Below are 19,622 nucleotides of genomic sequence, written 5' to 3'. Positions count from 1 at the left end.
ATGACATGGTGGTCAAGTCCAGAGAAGAGCAAACCCATCTAGCCGATCTCGAAGAGACGTTCGACATCTTACGCAAATATAAAATGAAGCTGAATGCTTCCAAATGTGCGTTTAGGATTGGCTCCGGCAAGTTCTTGGGTTACATTGTCAACCACCGGGGAATCAAGGCCAACCCGAGGCAAATCACAGCAATCTTGGAACTCAGCTCCCCTTGTTCAGTAAAAGAGGTTCAAAAGTTGATGGGGATGGCCGCCGCACTCAACAAGTTCATCAGTCGGTCTACAGATCGCTGCCAACAATTCTTCCATACTCTACGGCAGGGCAAGGCTTTTGAATGGTCCGCCGAATGCAAAGCCGCTTTCAATGGCCTCAAGACTTACCTCCGCTCAGTACCACTCTTAACAACACCTGCTGCTGGTGACCCAATCATTCTGTATCTAGTAGTTTCTGACAGCGCCATACTGATAAAGGAAGAGCTGGGAGAGCAACGGCCAATGTATTATGTGAGCAAGGCAATGGTTGACACCAAAACACACTACCTTCCGCTGGAAAAACTTATCCTAGCCCTAGTCATGGTGGCAAGAAAACTGATGCATTACTTCCAAGGACAAAGCATTGGGGTGCTAACAGATTATCCCTTCCGATCAGTACTATGAAGTGCAGAAGTATCAGGACGTGTTTCAAAGTGGGCTCTTGAACTCAGCCAGTACGACATTCAGTTTCTACCTAGAACCTCAATCAAGGGACAGGTGCTAGCCGACTTTGTTGCCGAATTCACAAGGGGTCTTGCCGATTTCAAGTCCGATGAAATTCAACCGGAGCCGAACTGGAGAATTTATGTTGGGGACATCTGGTAGTTGTACTGTGATGGATCATCCAATCAGGGGGGCAGCAGAGCTGAAGTTGTGATCATGGCCCCCGACGGCGCAATAATTGAGCAGGCTGTCAAGCTCGGCTTCGACGTGTCAAATAACGAAGTCGAATATAAAGCCCTTCTAGCTGGTTTGCGGAATGCACATCTTTTGGGTGCTCGGCGTTTGGTTGTATTTTACGATTCAAAACTGGTGATCAACCAGCTAAAGGGGAAGTACGCAGCAAGAAACGACCGTATGGCGGCTTACATGAAAACGGCTAACTCCTTGCTAGAAAAATTTGACCATCATGAATTGAACTAGATAACACGTGATTAGAACACACATGCAGATGCCCTTGCCTGCCTAGCCTCTGCCATTAACTCAGAGATTAAATAGACCATCAAAGTAGGTTTCATCCCGGAGCCAAGCATCAGCCCTTCGAAGGAAGTCCAGGTCAATGTTATAGAATCTGGACCAAGTTAGATGGATCCCATTGCTGCATTCTTGTCTTCCGAACAGCTCCCAGATGACAAGATAGAAGTGCACAAGCTGCAAAACAAAGCCCTGCGATACTACTTGGATCCGCAAGGAAGGATTTATAAAAAATCCCTCTCTGGTCCATATTTGGAATGCGTGCACCCTGAAAAAGTCGAAGAACTTTTGACTGAAATACATAAAGGCAGCTGTGGTGCCCATTCTGGCGGGCGATCTTTGGCCCATCGAGCTATAACACAGGGGTATTACTGCCCGACAATGAGAGCTGACGTTGAATGCTATGTGAAGAAATGTGAACAATGTCAGAAGTTCTCGCCGCTAACCCACCTACCCGCCGAAGAGTTGAGCTCTATTATCAGTCCCTGGCCGTTCGCCCAGTGGGGGCTTGACATCGTAGGACCACTGCCGAGGGCCCCAGGGAACAAGCAGTACTTGATCGCCGCGACAGATTACTTCACAAAATGGGTCGAAATAGAGGCATTAACACACATTCGAGATACTGATGTTAAGCGCTTTGTATGGAGAAATATCATAACACGATTTGGCATTCCAAGAGCTCTTATCTCAGACAACAGCACCCAGTTTGATTGTGGCGTCTACCGAGAGCTATTCAGCAAATATGGTATCCGGCCTTACTTTTCTACGCCGGCTTACCCACAAAACAATGATCAAGCCAAAGCCTCTAATAAATCCATCTTGGATGGCATCAAGAAGAGGCTGGAGAAAGCTAAAGGCAAATGGGTCGAAGAATTGCCGAGTGTATTATGGGCTCATCAAACTACACCAAGGCGATCTACTGGAGAAATGCCGTTTGCTCTATGCTTTGGAACCCAGGCGATCATACCCTTAGAGATCGGCCACCCAACCCTAAAATCTCAAGTTTTTGATATGGGTCGAAACGACATGATGTTGGCATTGGATTTGATTCTAATCGAAGAACGAAGAGACCGTGCCCTTACGTCGATGGCGCGGTACCAGCAGCAGCTTGCCAAGTCATATAATCAACGTGTTCAGCTGCGCCGCTACACACCAGGAGAGTTGGTCCTGAAGAAGGTACTTCCAGTTGCCAAGAAGTCGGCTGATGGAAAATTGGGTCCTAACTGGGATGGCCCCTATCAGATTGATTCAATCGCAGAAGTAAGGGCATATCGGCTCAAAGACATATCAGGGAGAAGTCTGCCACGACCTTGGAATTCGATGCATTTATGCAAATTTTATCATTGACCCGACTTGTGGAGCATAATACTTGTTCTGAATGGTTCGCCATGAACATCTCATTTTCTGTAATGCAAAGATCCCTATTTATTCTTAACATCCAATTCAAAGGTGTTCCGAAAAAGCCTCCGGATTCAGAGCGCCCTTCGTGAATATCACGATTGGCCAATTAAAGACTCCGAATTCGGAGCCCCATCGGTGCAGGACGTCTTGAGGTCGAAAAAGCCTCCGGATTCAGAGTGCCCGTCGTGGATATCACGATTGGCCAATTAAAGACTCTAGATTCGGAGCCCCATCGGCGCAAGACGTCTTTGGGCCAAAAAAACCTCCGGATTCGAAGCGCCCTTCATGGATATCACAATTGGCCAATTAAAGACTCCGGCTTCGAAGCCCCATCGGCGCAGGACATCCTTGGGCCGCAAAAGACTCTGGATTCGGAGTCCCATCGGCGCATGACATCTCTGGGCCGAAAAAGCCTCCGGATTCAAAGCGCCTTTCGTGGATATCACAATTGGCCAATTAAAGACTCCGGATTCGGAGCCCCATCGGCGCAGGACGTCTTTGGGCCGAAAAAGCCTCCGGATTCGGAGTGCCCTTCGTGGATATCACGATTGGCCAATTAAAGACTCCGGATTTGGAGCCCTATCGACGCACGACATCTTTGGGCTGCAAAAGACTCCAGATTCGGAGCGCCCTTCGTGGATATCACGATTGGCCAATTAAAGATTCTGGATTCGGTGCCCCATCGACGCATGGCGTCTCTAGGCCGAAAAAGCTTCCGGATTCGGAGCGCCCTTCGTGGATATCATGATTGGCCAATTAAAGACTTCAGATTCGGAGCCCCATCGACGCATGACGTCTCTAGGCCGAAAAAGCCTCCCGATTTGGAGCGCCCTTCGTGAATATCACGATTGGCCAATTAAAGACTCCGGATTCGAAACCCCATCGGCGCATGACGTCTGTGGGCCGAAAAAGCCTCCGGATTCGGAGCGCCCTTCGTGGATATCACGATTGGGCAATTAAAGACTTTGGATTCAGAGCCTCATCGGCGCATGACATCTTTGGGCCGAAAAAGCCTCCGGATTCGGAGCGCCCTTCATGGATATCACGATTGGCTAATTAAAGACTCCGGATTCGGAGCCCCATCAGCGCACAACGTCTTTGGGCCGAAAAAACCTCCGGATTAGGAGCGTCCTTCATGGATATCACGATTGGCCAATTAAAGACTCCGGATTCGAATCCCCATCGGCGCATGACGTCTTTGGGCCGAAAAAGACTCTGGATTCGAAGTCCCATCGGCACGTGACGTCTTTGGGCCGAAAAAACATGCAAACACGCGTGTGCCAAATAAAAATTACAACGAAACAAAGTTGAAATAGACAATGTACTATTATCCAAATTAAAGCCTCCGTAAACGAAGGCCGGAAAATGCAAATATTCAAATAAGATTGTTCAAGCCGCATAAACGTAATCTAAAACGTGCGCACATTCGAAATAAAATGTGTACTAATATAAATAACAAGTATGCTGCAAATTAAGAACTAAGCATTTTATTAAAATCAGCCAATAAATACATAATTTCACTTTCAATCTACGTAATCATTACAAGGTTTTCTTCGGTTCAACGGCTTCTTCATCATCGCTCTTCTCAATTTTGAAAGCGGAGAAGGAGAAATCATTCTGTTGGTACAACGGAAACGCCGAATCCAACCCTGCTGCCTGGAGACTCCCAGCTTGCTGAAGTGCCTTGATCTAACCGTGCCTAAATCCACGATTTTCACATCGGCGAACTTCTTTAGCGAGTTTCTCCTTGGTCTTCTGAATTCCGACCTTTCGGTCGTTGTGGAAGCATTTTTCATAGGCCGCAGCCCTCGTAGTCTCGATCGCGAACATGCTAGCTGTGTTCCGATCGGCGATCGCATCACTAATCAACCTTTGAGTAACCTTCTCTTCCATAATTGGGTTTGGGTGGCTGGCCGATTAAGGCTTGGTGGACTTGATTTTCCTGAGCTCACGCTCAGCCTTCTCAATGCGAGCTTCTAACTTCCGAATGCGTTCATCTCTATGTTTTATATCGCGACGAGTGGCTCGGAGACGCATGCCGATCCCATAAGCGGTTTACAGTCCCTTCACCGCCCTGTGAACGCCTTCACGAAACACTTCGAAGTCCTGCCGACCTACCATCGATTGCTGAACTTCAGGTGGAAAAATCTTTCGAGCGAACTCGACTGCCACATTTGAATCTCGAACGATCGAATCCGCCTCTGTCATTGGTCTATTACCCACGAAGATCGCAAAACTTAATGGGCGAGGAGTCGCGTCTGATTCCCTTCCAGGACGAGGCTGAGGAGACTTGCGCTGTGGCTACTTGTCCCTCCTAGGCAACCTACTTCGACGACGGGGAGATTGGTGTCTCTCCCGATCCCTCGAAGTCCTACTGCCCGTGCGTGAAGGTTCACCATTTCGATTCATGTTTGCTCCTAGCTCAGCTAGCGTCTTTGCTTCGCCTCTATTGTTGAAGAAAAGTCTATTAGACATTCGTACTTGTTTAAGTTTCCACTAAGAACTAGACTGAGTTGCTGTCAAAACACATAAATAAGACCTTCGTTCACGAAGTACACACCCATTTACTCCCTACGAAGGCAGCACTTCCGAGGCAATCTCATTAATATCGAAACCTCAGCAGCCCGACGCCGATTGAGTCACGTGCCCCAATCGCCCCCTCTATTATTCAATGTTTAATGTTCATGAAACAGCTAGGGCAAGGGCAGATTCATCAATCTATTCGGCTCGAGTGCCCCAGCCGTCCCACGAATCGACTCATCAGAACAATATTCATAAGTTCGTATTATTCGGCGTTTAATGTTCATGAAACAGCTGGAGCAAGGGCAGATTCATCAATCTATTCGGCTGGAGTGCCCCAGCCATCCCACGAATCGACTCATTAGAATAATACTCATAAGGTCGTATTATTCGGCGATTAATGTTCATGAACTAGCTGGAGCAAGGGCAAATTCATCAATCTATTCGGCTGGAGTGCCCCAGCCGTCCCACGAATCGACTCATCAGAATAATACTCATAAGTTCGTGTTGTTCGGCGTCTAATGTTCATAAACCAACTGGGGCAAGGACAGATTCATCAATCTATTCGACTTGTGTGCCCCAGCCGCCCCATGAACCGATTTACTCATACATTACCCTTGAACTAATCTTATTCGGTACCAAGGGCATAAGACAGCGCCGAATGGATTTACTTATTCGGATTTACACCGTTATCTAATCGGCAACTATGCAATGGAATATTTAATTTATCCAAAGTAGCAAGCACAACATACAGTGATCATTTTATCCAAAGTAGTGAAAAGCAAAAGCAAAACTCTTCGATAATATCAAAAACTGCGTACAATGAATTATGAAATGAAAAGGAAATTTTCGTTAATAAATTAAGCGCAGATAGTATCTAATTTATACATGAAAATTACCTTGAACTAACAGAAATTTACTAAACAAAAACATACATTGAAATTGAGAAAAACCTAACAAAACTAAAATGTCTCCCAAATCAAGTCTCAGGGTCAGACTCAAGCGGCTCAACGTCCACTTGCTCGTATGGAATTGGCGTGGCCAATGTAACTCCAGCGGCAGCAAGGGCCTTGAGCCAGCCATGTTTGAATTCCCGATTCTTGAATTTAGGGACTTCTTTTACATAGTCATTGAGGGCGGAGCTCTTCCCAGCCTCGAACGCCGCCGAAGCCTTAAAGTTGGCTTTCTTTTTAGCCTGCTTCAACTCTCCCAACTCGGCCTCCAGCTTGGCAAGCGCCTCCTTGGCTAACTTGAGCAATTCCACACTCGCATTTGCCCTCGCTTCAGCATCAGATTTGAGTTGATCAACAGTCCTGGCCCTTTCCTTCTCAGTCTCGGCCCATGCACTTTCCATCGCGGCTCTCATTGCTTCAAACTCCGCCCTGCTCCTTTGACCCTCGACTTCAGATTGCAAACGGCCAATCCTTTTAACAGCGTTATGCTGGCGGCGACCCAATTCGGCGATCCTTCCAACCGTCTGCAAAACAAAGGATCGTCATATGCCAAGAAACATCGAATGCAAAACCAAACCAAAGAGTTAGTCACATACCAGAAGAGCCGACTGGGCGGCTAATGCCATTGTCACCAAATCCGGCTCGGTATAAAAGGTCGCCTTGTCAGCCGACAAGGAGACCGTGGCAGCCAAGCTCAGTGCCACAGCTGGATCTTTCAAAGCCGACGCTTCGGAGGAGATCGGCATGTTTTTCATCTTTGGCTCAATAACAAAAGGAGCAACCACAGCCGAATCCTCTAAGCGTGGCCGTTTTTCAATGGGGCCCTCTTCGGAGCTGTACTCGCCCTCAGCGCTTCATTTTTTGCCCTGATCCTTCGAAATCGGCCGACCTTCTGTAATCGGGCGCTCAACCTCCTTTTTCCGTCTCGGCCACGACAACGTGAGCCGTTTCTTCTACATTAGTAAGGGCAACAGATTCAGTCGGGACAAGTCTGGAACAGATGGCTACGACCTTTTGTCAGGCAGCCATGTGTTTGGCATTTCTTTTTCGTGTCATCTGCGTAAGATTTTTCCCAGCCATATCCTCAGAAAAATCGCCAAGAAGGTCTCCCAAGTTTGTAAAAATATCTTCGAAGGCGTCCCCTCGGCCTGATGTAGACGAAGGGTCAGAAGAGTTCAATCTGGCTTCCTCGAAGGCCGAATTAATAGCTTCGTTAACTTCAGCGGCCAACCAGTCCGGGTCCTTGGCGATTGGTTCGGCCACTTGTTCTTCCACATGTTCAGAATCAGGTGATTCTAAGCCGATCTGTCTCAAATTTTTTAAGCTGGGGAAGATAAGGGTTGTAAGATGGTTGTCGCCTCGTGCAATCGGAATATTGTCTGCCGCCGAGAACGTCGTGTAAGTTGGCTCGTACCGCAGGAGAATGTGGGCTGCCCTCCCTTGTTTTTGAAGGTCTGAACGGCCGACGAACTATAACACGGTTTTAATTTCTGCGAGCACAACGTCGTCGTCTGAAACCAACACTCTCTTCAAGTCGCTGCCTGCACAAACAAAACGATTAGATGAGCTCAGTGCCGAATACATACATATGTAAATAACAGAAACAAAGCGATCTGATCGGCCACCTGGTTCGCCTTTTCGCCTTGGCACAAGGTCTAGGCGATCTTCACCTTTGCCAAATTCCCAATTACCGCGGACAACGACCATCACGTCATCGACACGCTTGCCAGAGCTGACAAGCATGGTCACTAAGTGATGACCAGTATCCTTAGCTCTAAGAAAGTAGCGTCCTAGCCAGCTAGTAGATTTGGCTAGGACATAACAGTACTGAATGGCGGGAATACCTAAATTAATTCTAAGACGCCGATTTATCTCTACAATCCCCATTATGATGTGAAAGAAGTTCACATTGGGCTAGGAAGGGATGAGACCCCAGTACCGAAGAACGACCCTCAAAAGTGGGTGAAGAGGAAAACGGACGCCGCCCTCAGCAATTGATAAGAGAGGAAAGACGATTGTGTTCTCATCTTCCCTCATCATATCAGTGGTGCTTTCTGCCAAAAGTGACAAATGGACGTCGTCAGGGATGGAGAAATGGCGTCGAAAGCCGGAGATTCGATCCGCAGAAAGGAGCTCTTTCAGATATTTTGCCATTTTGGCCAACCCAAGGATTATGGAAAACTAAAAGCACATAAAGAAGGGGGATCAAAAATGAAGAAGAAGAAAACTTACAGGAGACGAAGGAAAGAGCGAGAAACAAAGGGTTGCAGAAGCCGCGGAATGTAGGAGTTGCACTAGAAGGCGAGCCAGATATCTTTGAGTATTCAGAACATACATTCGAAGAGACAAATTTAAATCGCATTAAATGGAGGTAGTGTACAAAGGGGTAGGAAAGTGTTACAATAACCAAAAAGCATGTACGCGTTTTGACACGCATCGGGAAGAGGAGTAATCGCCGAATTTTTAATCTCCAGACTAGAAGCCAAACACGCCGACTAACTGATGCTAGTGAGGTGTTTGGGGGGCAATTGTGGGAGCCCAATAATCTTGGATCGACAGGAGTGGATCAGTCCGGTCCAGAACATAACCTCTATTCGGCATTGACCCTATTCAATTAAAGGGCCGAATAAAATAGACAGCATTCCTACCAACAAGGGCCGTGTAGAAGTACATGTAAAGGACTAGGGTTGGGCCAGGCCCAAGGAGAATACTATAAATACAAGATCTTCAGTTCTAGAAAGGTATGTGAAAACTATTAAGCTTAACTTAGAATACAAGTAACTTTTAGTGTAGAGACTAACTTGCTCGTCGGAGTGCTAATTTTGGCACCCCTGACCAGAGTATTTGTTCTTTTTGAGGTGACTAGTAGAGGATCACGAGCGTCCCCCAGGATCAGAAGAGTATTTCCAAATCACATCCCCACATTGGAAGATAAAATTGAAAACAAAATATCATTCAAAACAAATAAATAAACTCCTCACCAAAGATTTCATAATGAATGGATCTTTCACTAATAAATCAAATGACTTGGACAATTGCTAGAGTAAACTTTTTAACAATTTTCTCCACCTTAAAATGTTATCAATTATTAATTAGCGCAACACATTGTTGTCCTCCCATAATACCTAATAATTTAACATTATCTAGTGCTTTGGTTGGGATCAAAACGTGGTGGTTTGGTTATGATGATCAATCTTGTCTCACTGAAATAACCATTTTTAAATGTCTTGGTTGAAGTCAGAGTAATTTTTATGTATTGAGAAAAAATATTTTTTTAAAATTTACATTAAACAACAAATTTCAATTTTAAATAAAAATAAAGCATGTATGAAGAAGATAATAACGTTGGATAAATTAATAAATTTATTTTTTAAAAATTACTGATTATATTATCGTAACAGATTTCATTTTAAATATTAAATTTCATAATTAACAGTAAAAATTGTTAATTTGTATAATATTGTTTAAAAATAAATAAAAGTGAGACTCATTGATTGACGAAGATTTTTCTAGATATTTTTTTCATACATGTTAAAAGAGTAACGTTGCATAAACTAACAAATTTTATAAATATTTTTTAACTCATTTAAGTGGTTCTTGTTGTATTATTTAAGATAATTACGTTTTCAATTTCAAAATTTCAACCTTGTGTAGCACATCATGTGAAAAAATATTTTTAAAAAAATATAAAAGGATAAATTACACTCACTTTCTCTAAAATTTAAAGAAAATATAATTAGTCTCACATTTTTAGCATAATTACACCCGTCTCTCTTACGATTTTAATTCACATAATACTTGTGTTCTTTTTTTATTAGTAATTCGTTAATTGTATGGATAAAAAGATAATGTTGTCATATGTTTTCTACTAAAATCTATATTTATTTATTTATATTTAAGTATTCACCCATCGTCTGCATTAATTTTAATCACTTCAATCTTACTGGAAAAACAATTAATGTAATTATGTTAAATTTATATGATTAATTATATTTTTTATCGTACTTAAAAAAGGTGAGGATAATTCATTCAAAATAAAATTATGAATATATGTAAAATTTTGTTAGGTTGTGAGTGACTTAGAGAATGCAAAGCTTGGAAGGGGCCAACAAAGCTTGGATTTATGCAAAATTTATGTAGAATTTTGTTAGTTGTCGCTGCAAAAAAGAAGGGGCCAACAAAGCTTGGATTTATTCAAAGAAAGAAATGTAGCCCTCCTTTGGCATCTTGCTTGGTTGGGTTTAGGACTATTTTAATAAGACAAAATATTATATTTAATTAATAATTATTGCTTTTTTTTTTCATAAAAAGTCAATAAAATTAAAAATTTATTCTAAATAAAAATTTTTAATTTTAAATTAAAAAAATTAAAAAGTCAAAAGTCAATTCACTTCCTAAACGAACTCATAATAATGATGCCATTTTAGGGCCAAATTTAGAACATGATACTGATTGGGCTCCAAAAACCTCCTCAATCATTGGTATTCAAAATTAAAATATCTAACTCTTGAGGCTGCCAAACTAAAGTTTAACCCAATTTGAAGATAAAGTACGTATTAAGAGTGCTCTCTTTATTTTGTATAATTAGTTTAATTAGTATGCACTTTAATAATATTCTTTATTTTAGTTAATGGATCAAATTAATTTAACTAATTTTTTTTAAAAAAATTCTTATAAACATAAATAAAAAATGTAATTTTTTTTTATGATATGATGTCTATGCACATAGTGTTGATGTGGTTGATGATGTAGCATTTGTAAATATTAATTTTTTAAAAATATATTATTAAATTATTTTTTAAAATAATATTTTTATACAAAAGAGAAACAAAGAGAAAGAATAGAGAAATAGAGGCACACATGTGATCAATAGACTGGAACAGCGAAGCAACATAGAAGAGATGGAGACCTAAACAGTGGCGAGGAGACTCTTTACCTAATAATAAACGTTAGTTACTTGTGAAGAGCCAAAATAAAAATTGATAAAATGTCTCTTGTAATATAGAGTCTGTTGGAAGAAGATAAATACAATCTCCCTTACAAAAATGGCTAATACAACTATTTTGCTTCATTTCTTGGAGTTGTTCTAATATGTTATAATTGTATTATCATAAAAATAAAGTTTCAAAAGTTGCGTAATGGTTTCACTAGTACTGTTAGGGGAGATGTTTGATTGGATAGACTAGATAAGGAGAGATTAAAATCTATCGAACTTGTCCCTAGACTACTTGGTTGGATTAGATATGTATCGCTGTTTATTTTCTCGTGAGATTAAATGTCTAGAAATGACTATTTTTAGTTAATCCAATATTTAGTTGGACGGACTGGATAAGAATAAATGATCAAAAGACTATTTTATCCTTTTTTAATTGTTTACTAAGTAATAGCAATATTAAATTTGTCTTTAAACTTAATCTTTATTTATAATTGATTAGTGGACAACAATTAATTGTTTAATTTTTTCAATGTTTCAAACAAATATTTTTTCAATAGTTATATTTTTCGATGGTCACATTCTTTCAATTTAAATAAGACCATTTCCCTTCTAATTTTCATCCAACACAAAAATTTTTTTTTTTTTTTTTCGATCAGTAAAGAGCACACACCCAAAAATCAAAAGAACAAAAAACAAAAGTGGAAGAGATTTCAACAAAAAGCACCCACCTATTAAAAGCAACATACCAACTATTTTTCAAGGCTACCCAGAAAAAAAAAAAAAAAAAAAGCATCACACCACAAACAACCACCAGCAACAGCATCTATTAAAAAAAAACAGCCAGCTATGTTTTTTCAAGGCTCAAAAAAAATAAATAAATAAATAAAAATACAGACACAATACCCACCAACAACAGAGGAAGCAAATGATATATGATAAGGGTAAAATAGACTTTTTACAGTTTAATCCCATGAGATTGTTATCTCATGAAAATTGTCCCACCCCCTCCCTTCCCGAACAATGTAATCCCACATATGGGGGATAAGGAGTCTAGCAAAACTTTATGTCCGGTGGACTAAAAAAAACAAACGCCAAATAAGGAGCTTCTAATGAATTTCAATCCAATCCCACACCTTAATCCTTCCAATCAAATATCTCCTTACGGGTGGACAAATACTAAGTTGAGATTGCACATATATTGTCATCCCAAGTTCACTTTGGCGCAACTCGACATTTGATCTAATCTAACTATCCCAAACTTAACCTTAAAACAACTTTTAAATTTCAACAGGCAACTAACCCAATAAATATGGACGATTATTATTGTTATTATTATTATTTTGTCTTGAAGAATTATTAAATTATTTAAATTCTTTTAATAATTATTTGAATTTGAAATATTAAAGGGTGAATTATACTAACAATCTCTGTAATTTAGAGATTGTCACTTTGACCTCCGACCTTTCAATTGTGATACATTTAATCTTAATTTTTAAATCTCATTCCAAATAAAGACAATTGAAAACATTGTTGTTTCATTTGAAGGGTAAAGTTGTCATACAACTTATTTTGTGTTGGTAAACTTATTTGTTGTTTGAAATATAATAGCTTTTTTTTTAATAAATAATGTTGGAACTTTTTTGTTTTAAAGTTCTATTTGGTTTAGTTTTCATAATCTATTTTCAATTTTTTTTTTCTACGAAACTTAAAATTAAATTGGTGAAAAAAAAATATTAAAAACACATCATTTTTATATAATTTTATCTTTTGGGATGGCAAAAATAATTTTTTTTGATATTTAAGTTTGTTAAATTAATTTTTATTTTTTCAAAAACCAAACATGGCGACAACTTTAATGTCATTATTAAACCAATTTATTAAATCAAAAAATTCAAATTAAAAACATTTCATATATTAAACATATTGATTATACATTAAAAACCTAATAACCACTCATTACATGATAACCTTCAAAAATATCTGTTAATAACAAATACAATCATCTATTACATAATAACCATCTAAAACTATCAACAAAAGCAACATCTTATTACATGATCATCATCCAAACACACACTAAAAATTAATTTGATAAACTAAAAATAAAAATATAGAAATATAAAAAACTTATCATTTTTATATAACTTTATCTTTGGTGAAATAATTTTTTAACATTTATTTTTGTCAAACTAGCTTATATTTTATCAAATTGATAACTTTGTCCTTGAAATGGAGAAACAATATTTTCAATTATCCTTATTTGAAACGAGATTTAAAATTCAGAATAAAATGTATCATAATTAAAAAGTCAAAGTGACACAAACCCAAACTATAAAGATCGTTAATATAATCCGCCCAACATTAAAATTATTTTGATTTAAATCTTAAATCTTAATCTTTTATTAATTATTTAGTTTATTTTGTAACCAAATAATATAATATTAATATTAAATCTACATATATAAAAGAATGAAAGCTGCTTAATCTAACACAAAACAAGTCGTTTCTTACTATCACCGTGCATTTTTTTTTTTTAATTATTATTTTTTATTTATAAGACCATCTCCAACCCTGAACCAAACCTGTCATCAAATTTAAAATTTGGTGAAAAAATTACTTTTTCATGCTCCAACGGTTTCACCAAACCGGTATCAAATTCAGAATTCATCAAACAAATCATCAAAGTGAGTACAGACTCCGCATTTCACCAAAACACTGTACATGACCGTTGGGGAAGACGAACCGGTCGACTAGCCGGTCGACCAGCCAGTTGACCAACCGGTTGACCATAAAAGGGTTCAAACAGTTCCAAAAAAAGTTTAAATAGTTAAAAAAAAATATATATATATATATATATTTTCCCTTACCGGTCGACCACCACAGGGTTCAAACAGTTCAAAAAAATTGGTTCAAACAGTTCAAAAAAAATAAATTCCTCTTACCGGTTGACCAACCGGTTGTCCCCGGAGCAAATTTGATAAAAAGTAAAGGGTTGGAGCCAGTGGTATCAAATTGAGGAAAGCATCCTTTTTTTCATCAGATTTGATGATAAAAGAAGTTCAGGGTTGGAGATACTCTAAGGAGATTGTATTATAGCTATATCTATCTATCTATGACTCCGTTTCGGAGGAGCTAAGGTGGGTTTTTTTAGATTATTTTAGTCATAAAAAATAAAATAGATCATTTTAGTCACAAAAAATAAGATATCACATCTAACCCATAATTATTTCACTCTTCTCTCACAAAAAAAATCAAAAAGTTAAAAAATCTTTCCCAAATCAAATTTTTTAACTTAGGCTAAAATAGCCAAAAAATCAACCCACTTCCCCGACGAAAGCTATAACACATATAAAAGAAGGAAACCAGCTTCAATCTAACACAAAATGCCAAACGTGTCTAAAGCCCAACTGCCGTTAATATTGTGGTTTATTACCCTTCCCTGCCATTTTGTTGGTTGCTCATTATTTATTATTTACTTACAGATAAATTATACTAACGGTATTTATAGTTTGATTCTTATGTCACTTTGATCTTTAATTTTTTAATTGTAACACATTTGATACTAAATTTTAAATTTTGTTTTTAATAAGGATAGTTAAAGATATTATTACTCAATTTTAAGGGTAAAATCGTTAATGTAATAAAATATAAACTAATTTGATAAAAATAAATGTCAAAAAATATTTTTGAATTTTTAAAAGTTATTTATATCCACTAAAGATAAAATTATCTAAAATTGATAAATTTTTTAGACATTTATTTATTTATTTGTTTTACCAAATTAATGTTTATTATGTGTTTGGATGATAATCACGTATTAGGTAATTGTTTTATTTTCATTAAATTAGTTTCTATTTTTTCAAAGGTCAAATATGGTTACAACTTTGATATCATTATTAAACTAATTTATTGAATTAAAAATTTAAAACTAAAAACATTTTTTAAATAAGGACAATTGAAGATATCATTGCTCAATTTCAATACTAAAGTCGTCAAAGTAATAAAATATAAACTAATTTGAATAAAATAAATGTCAAAAAATATTTTTGAATTTTCAAAAATTATTTCTATCCACTAAAGATTAAATTATGTAAAATTGATAATTTTTTTAGACATTTATTTATTTATTTATTTTACCAAATTAATGTTTATTATGTGTTTAGATGATGATCATGTAATAGGTAGTTGTTTTTATTTTCATTAAATTAGTTTTTATTTTCCCAAAAGTTAAATATGACGACAATTTTGATATCATTATTAAATCAATCTATTAAATTAAACAACCATAATCCATACCCCCAGTTAGGGGTGTGAGCGGTGCGGTTCGGGCGGTTTAAGAGTAAAATTACAAACCAAATGGCCGGTTGGCGGATAAGCGGATTGACAATTTGCGGTTTGGGCGATTTTTGGCGGATTAGCGGATTAAAAAATATTCTAACTAATTATCACACATTTGCATAATATATAATACTAATTTGTATAATATTTTTAGATATATAACAAAATGTATTTTTAAATAATATGTTTCATATATATAACCATTAATTTATAATAAATTTTATGTCTTAAATATCTCTCACACTCATTTTTACATTAATATTTCATTGGAGGTTAAAAAATATATATGTATTAACTATAGCGGAGCGGTGCAGTTCGGTTGGCGGGTTATAAATTTTAAAGTTTAAACTGCGGTTAGCGGTTAGAGCGGTGCGGATAGATGTGGATCGATGCAGTTTTAGCGGATTGGATGGTATTTTGCACAGCTCTACCCCCAGTGGGGGTTGACCCCAGCACCCCTACATACACATGGGGGCTGCAAGAGGAGAATACGAAATATATATATATATATGGACCAATCAAAAATCACTGGGGTGGTGGGAGTCTTACTCATTCTTCTAAATTAAAAATTCAAACTAAAAACATTTCATATATTAAATATATCGATTACACATTAAAAATCTAACAACCACTCATTACATGATTATCATTTAAACACATAATAAATACTAATTTAGTAAAAATAAAATAAAATAAAAGTCTAAAAGATATATCAATTTTACATAATTTAATGTTTGGTGGATAAAAAATATTTTTAAAAATTCAAAAATATTTTTTTGATTTGTCAAATTAGTTTATATTTTATCAAATTGACAACTTTGTCCTTGAAATTGAGCAATGGCATCTTTAGTTGTCCTTATTTAGAACAAAATTCAAAATTCAAGGTCAAATGTGTCACAATTGCAAAGTCAGAGATCAAAGTAACACGAGTCTTAAACTATAGAGACTGTTAGTGTAATTCGTCCTTTATTTATTTTTAACTGATTGATTGATCATCATGGCTTTTGAATAATTTGTCTTTGCTGGTGGAGGAAGGCTGATGGAGCTCACAACGAGAGGTTAATATGGTCTGGTTGGGATCAATTTAGGATGAAATCAAAATTAATTTACAGGCTACAATTCTAAAAAAATTAAAATAAAATTAACTTTTTAAAGTTATAAATTGATCTAATCCAAACTATTTAAATACAATTTGGTTTAATTTGAAACCATGGTTTTACCTAATCTATTCATAAAAAAAAAAATCATTTAACATTTGCATAAAAATTTAATTTATTATAAATTTTAAAAATAATAATAACATGCCCATTAAACAAACTACTTTTTATTGAGTATTTTTTTAATACAAGAGGTATATGTCATTTTTTTATAAAATTTTAAAAATTAACTGTTATATATATTTTGAAAAAATAAAATATACTTGCTAGATTAATTTATTTTTCTTGTAAAATAATTTTTTCACAATGTTTATAGGTGAAATTATGTTTAATTATTAATGTATTCAAATTAACTCAATATTTTTATACTCGTACTTTCATTCCATCAATAAAATTTTAAATTCTATCTTTAGTTACAAGACCCCCACGTGTTTCCAACTAACATGTATAAATAGTGCAAAACATTAAGTTGAGTCTCAAGCTCTAATTAGAAAAAAATGTCATTTCTACAAATAATATTACAGCTTACCATTGTGATGGGCCATTTGGTATAGAAATGATGACGTATAGCTTTGCTACATATCAAGCCACGTAGCCTCGACATAGAGGTGGTCACTTCAATTTTTCTACAAAATATTTCATAACAAGATACTTATAAACCAAGAATTTATCCATAAAAAAATTGATGGACAAATCATGGATTCATAAATTTAGATTTATAGTATTTTTGTTCCTATAATGTATAATAAATTTTTCAAAAATGTTAGAGATCTGTAGTTTGGTATAATGATATAATAAGAGTTGGACTTTTTATTATTGGATGTGTAATAAATTAAAAGTTGACACTTATTCTATCATTATACCATCATTGTCAGTAAGAGTTTGGACGACAATGTTGGTTTCTAATTTCCTCTTTCAAACAATGTTCACTATCAAAATGGTCTTGTTCGGGTGAGTAAAAAATTATATATTGTGATTAGCTCCATTTCTATTGCCTATGAAGTTGAAGAAGAGCCTTAGACAACGTTAATTAACAATTAAACAATAATTGTATGATTTTTTTGTGTCTAAGATTGCATGTCTTTCATTTGTTTGCTTTATAGTGTGTTTGTTGTGATTTATATATGGGTTATAGATTTATAGCAATTGAATATGCTTGTGTTTGTAAATACATTTATATGAGAAATTATAAGCATGTTTGGTTTATCTCTCAAAATATGTTATTGGAGAAAAAAAATTCAATATGTTTAGTTGAAAATTTTAGAGAAAAGAATTTCAAAATCACTTTTCTCTCTACTACACATCAATCAATCACTTTTTCTCTCTATTCTTTCATTTTCAATCACTTATTATCTCATACCCATCTATTCAACTATAAAAAAAAATATCAAATCATCCAAAATTCTAAAACTCCAAAACTATTTTCAAAATATACAACCAAACAAATTTTTAAACTCTCTCCAAAAAATTATTTTTGAAATAATATCTCCTTTGAAACTTAGCCACCTATGTTGAGTATACATGTTGGCTCAGCCAACCAAAAGCCACCATGTTTTTCTACTAAAGTTACCATTGTTCGGTCTACATATTTGGTTTTTAATTGATATATTTTGTAAAAAACAAGTGGTAGTTTGGCTTGTTTTCAAGGGGAAAAAAATTATAAAAAAATTTGAAATTAATTTGATAAAAATAAATATCAAAAAAAATATTTTTAAAAAATGAATTTTGATCTCCCAAAAGATAAAATTATATAAAAGTGAGAAATATTTTTAATTTTTTATTTATTTCACCAAATTAATTTTTAGTTTAAAAAAATTGAAACAAGCTTTTAAAAATCAAATCAAACATAGACAAAGTGAATATGCATGGGTCAGATTTATTTGGTTCTAATATTTTTTTGATTGGTTAACACAATGAAGAAATTAGTAATTGCCTTGGTTATACTCATTCAATCTAATCACTCAAGCAAGCAACTAATGAACAACAACACTCAAACAAGATTATATATTTTTATGGTTAAACCATCTGTCAAATAAGACAATCTAATATGTGATTTTCTGATTTGTAATTTTTTTAAGGATAAATTACCAATAAGTCTTATTTTTGGGACTTATTATTCATTAAGTCACATTGATAAATTTATCAATCTCTTTATTTTTTATGAATAAATTTACTGTGATAAATTTGTCAAAAAGAAAAAAAAAAAGGTAAATAAGTCCAGTTAATAGGTTTGATTGGTAAGTGTCCTTTTTTATTTTATTTTTTTATATAGAGATGATACTTAATTTGAATTTAATGCTTCCAAACTCAATTTTTTTTGTATCTAATCAAGTCTATTTGTATATTGATATTACGACTTTAAAATTATCTAAAAACACCTTAATAATACTATATATTATGGTGCATCTTATTCTTAGTCAACAATAACGCGAACTAGTATTTAATAAATGAGTAGACCGAGTTAGATTAAAACTCCTTCTCTCAAATTTAGTTTGAAAATTAAATAGGCTTAAAATCTCAACCCAATCTATTCCTATGAGTTAAATCTTTTTCTTAAGCCTTAAAAATATCATGCTAAGTTAGGTTGTTAAACAAGTCATCGAATTCATAATCACCCCTACTTACTAGCACTTTTTATTGTTGTTATAATGGTGTGATTAAAATATATAATGCTAATGACCACCACTATTACGTAGAAGGTGTAATGTCCATTATTGCATCGTTAAAATAAAACATTTTGGCCGTTATGATCATTCCACTATTGCTTTTAACCCCTTTTTTTTTCTTTTTTTTCTTTTTTTTTGATGACCTAATTAATTTTGTATATAAAATCACCTCTTTTTTTTTTCTTTTTTCTTTTTTTTTTTTTCCCCAAGCTATTGCAATCACATAAAAGACATATACAAGTTATAACTTATACATAAATCTTAAATCTACGTGCTAGGAGTATCCAATCGTTAAGTTCTAAAAGATTTAAATTGTCATCAAGTTTAGTTGAGCTTTTTTTTCGGATAAATAAAGTTAGTTGAACTTAGCCTCTGTTTGGAAAGTGAGTTGACTTTTTGACTTTTTGAGCATGAGCTCAAAAGTT

At 35.6% G+C, this 19,622-nt stretch overlaps 1 protein-coding gene across 1 annotated transcript in view; it reads right to left on the bottom strand.

The window, feature by feature from the left end:
- Positions 1-19,622, bottom strand: part of LOC114267233 (inactive glucose-6-phosphate 1-dehydrogenase 4, chloroplastic) — a 219,347-nt gene that overhangs the window by 187,932 nt on the left and 11,793 nt on the right. The window lies entirely within an intron of this gene.

The sequence above is a fragment of the Camellia sinensis genome, chromosome 2 (genome assembly GCF_055761805.1).
Source record: "Camellia sinensis isolate YWXY chromosome 2, ASM5576180v1, whole genome shotgun sequence".
Classification (NCBI taxonomy): domain Eukaryota; kingdom Viridiplantae; phylum Streptophyta; class Magnoliopsida; order Ericales; family Theaceae; genus Camellia; species Camellia sinensis.
This window is presented reverse-complemented; position numbering and strand designations above follow the sequence as displayed.